Consider the following 2,977-nt stretch of genomic DNA (forward strand, 5'->3'; position numbering starts at 1 on the left):
GAATCCCTGTGATTGTGCATGTTCAGCAGCCCAGGCTTAGAAGCACAAAGTTGGGCTGATCTGAGACTGCAATTTTGCTAAGCGTGGCAAGGACTGAGGAAACAGATGTGGCTGGAGACACTTAGAGCAATATATCTCCATGCTGACTGTACCTGCAAATCACCTGGGAGTTTTAAAGGTATGGAAATGCCCCATCCCTAGAGATTCTGGTATAATTAGCCTAGGGTGGAGCCTGAGCATAGCTGGTCTGTAGGGCTCCCTGGGTGATACGAACATGCTCTCAGGGCTGAGAAGGGCTCAAAGCAGAGCTTTCCAGGTGTCAGCAGCAACAGCATCATAATTCAGGTGGAACCTGCAAATTCACAGGCTCCATCTTAGACCTCATGAATAAAAATCTTTGGGAGGAAGGCCTAGCCAGCTATATTTAACTGCCCTCTGGGACACTCTGATATACCCTAAAGTTTGAGAACTACCAGCTTAAAGGATCTGAGAGGGAGCAGTGGAGTTTAAGATCTTCAGAGTTGGAGCCAACCAGGTATTAGAAATGTCCATAATATTGCATGTGACTCATGTGGAATCAAGACTGAGGTCACTGGAGTTCAGGGCACAGGGACACTGGAGACAGTGAGCTCACTCAGGGAATGTGGGACTTTTGATAGGTAGAGAATGCCAGAGCCTCAGCACACAAAGGGTATAGGCAAGTGAAAAAATAAATAGCAGATTCTGTGAGCAGAGATTTTTTTTTTTGGCTTTTGGAAACTGTTTATTTTCCATCAACTTTATTTCCATTCTGTTAAGTTTGTGAAAGACCAGCTTAAGACCACTCTGTAGCTGTTCCTAACCATTCCGGGGCCTGCGCAGTGGGTGCTGCAGGCCTGTCTTCTGTGGCAGCTGAGCACTCCAGTCTTCAATAGGGAACTGCTGAGTTGGCACAGAGGGCATCTGCACGCCTTCAGACAGTCAGCAACCTTGGGCTGAGTCGCAGTAAATTTGGGAGCCAGAGCCGTCCATTCACCCTGAAATTCCTCCTTGGTCACAGCCTTTTCGGCAGCGGCCTGCTCTTCCTTCTCAATCTTGCCAGGGTCTCTGTAGAAGTAGAGATCAGGTGTAACCTCCCATGGGTATTTGCAGGAGATGTTGCTGCACGTGCGCAGAACTTCCAGGCCAGCATCCACCACATAAGACCCACTGAGTGGCCCCCTTTGTTGTTGCAAAGGATGGCAATGTCCAGATAGCCTAGAGGAGAATCTGTGTTACACAGAGTGATGGTGGGCAGGTTAACATACAATGCCTCGGTGAGAGGCTGGTGGTCAGCCCTGGGATCAGTAACTACCAGAGGTCTGGACTCCCGGAAGGCTGCCTGGATCTGGTCAGTGAAGGTGCCGGGAGGGAAGTGGCCAGCAGTGGGAGTGGCTCCAGTGGCAGCAGCAGACTTCAGCACAGCTCACTGGCCAGTGTTTCTGAACGATGTGACAGTGACATCAGCGGGGTTCTCAATGGCAACAACAGGATGGTCTGGCAGTGAACTTCTCCCAGGTTCTATGCAGATTTATGATGTAGATGCCATCGCTTTTCCTTTTGTAGATGTCCTATTCCATTTGGAAGTCAAGGTCAGTGCCACCTCAGTGGATTCCTGCCGCAAGGAATTTGAGAACATCCTCCTCCTTTATTTGCAGGACTTCCAGGCCTCTGGACGTTGTGTACATTTCCCTTTAAGTTACGTGGGAACTGAGAACAAGGCCATACCAGCCCTGCCTTTGGTAGTGTGGAAAGCTGTGAGCAGAGATTTTTGAAGGTGGGAAGTTGGTAATTCTACAGAAACAGCTTAGAGAGCAGGCTAATGCTGACCCCACTTCTGGGCCCTGTGGTCCTGGGGGTATAGAGTGGGCAGGGCCCCCTCTGACAGGCCCTGGGGAAAATCGGGGTTCAGACAGCCAGCCAGTGGAAGGGTGGAGACTGAAGGTGCTAAGAGCACCTGCAAAGCAAAGCATCCAGAAGGTGAAGGAGAAAGGCTTCCAGAGGGAAATGATCTCAGAGCACTGCAGGGAGGGAGCAAGGATGTCCAGTGTGGCACGTGAGGCCACATCCTCGCCTAACTGCTCTCCCTGCGGCAGCCTGGGGGAGCTGCTTAACTTCTCAGAGACCCAATCTCTCTATCTGTAAAATGGGAACCCGGACACTAGGAACTAGGCCAGGGCTCCAGGCACAGTGGGGGCTGCTGCTCTCAGGGATGAAGTTGCTTCCAAGTCTGTGCACTGATGCTAGGTGTTGCTGGAGCCCGACACCCCTTTGCTGACTGGTGCCAGTCTCTGTTTCACCACCTGTCTTCTCCAGGCTTCATCTTCCTTTCATCCTGGGCTTGCTTTCTGTGGAGGAGTCACCTCTTCGCTTTGTTCCTGTGTGACTGGGCAAAACAGAGAATCACCAAGGGATGCTCACCTTCATCTGTGGTAAATGGGGGCGATACCCAATTTGCAGGGCAGTGATGAGATTAAACGCAGTAGCACCAGTGGAGGCACCCAGTGTACTGATGATCCCAACTGTTGGCATTGTTTCTCTCTCTCCTTGCCCCACACTCAGAGCTAGATGGGGCCCAACATTTTCTGTAGAAGTTACCTTGCCTGTCTCCGATAACCTCAAACTACTATTACAAATCCTGTTCTTTCTGTTTTCTGGGCAGTCTGAGGTGCTGTGGGGCAATCTCTCAAATACTGGCAAGGTGCTAAGTAGGAAGGGGGTGACAGGTGTGTCTCCTGCTCCAGTACCCTCTGTCCAGTTAAGTCACTAACCCATTGGTTCTTTATCCTGTCTGCACCTGAACATCACCATGGTCGGGGAGGCATCAAACATCATTCTCTGTCCCCACCCTACAATATAAATCCATACATCAGAACCACATGATGTGATTCTAAGGTGCCCCAGCTTGCATCTGTCTCAGTTGGCTCTGAGTACCTTGCTGGCCACTGCCAAGGTAGGA

The 2,977-nt window shown here is 50.7% G+C and overlaps 1 pseudogene; it reads right to left on the bottom strand.

The window, feature by feature from the left end:
* Positions 1-736: 736 nt before the first annotated feature.
* LOC114506018 lies at positions 737-1,706 on the bottom strand (annotated as a pseudogene).
* Between the last annotated feature and the right edge of the window lie 1,271 nt (positions 1,707-2,977).

This window comes from Phyllostomus discolor, chromosome 9 (genome assembly GCF_004126475.2).
Source record: "Phyllostomus discolor isolate MPI-MPIP mPhyDis1 chromosome 9, mPhyDis1.pri.v3, whole genome shotgun sequence".
Classification (NCBI taxonomy): domain Eukaryota; kingdom Metazoa; phylum Chordata; class Mammalia; order Chiroptera; family Phyllostomidae; genus Phyllostomus; species Phyllostomus discolor.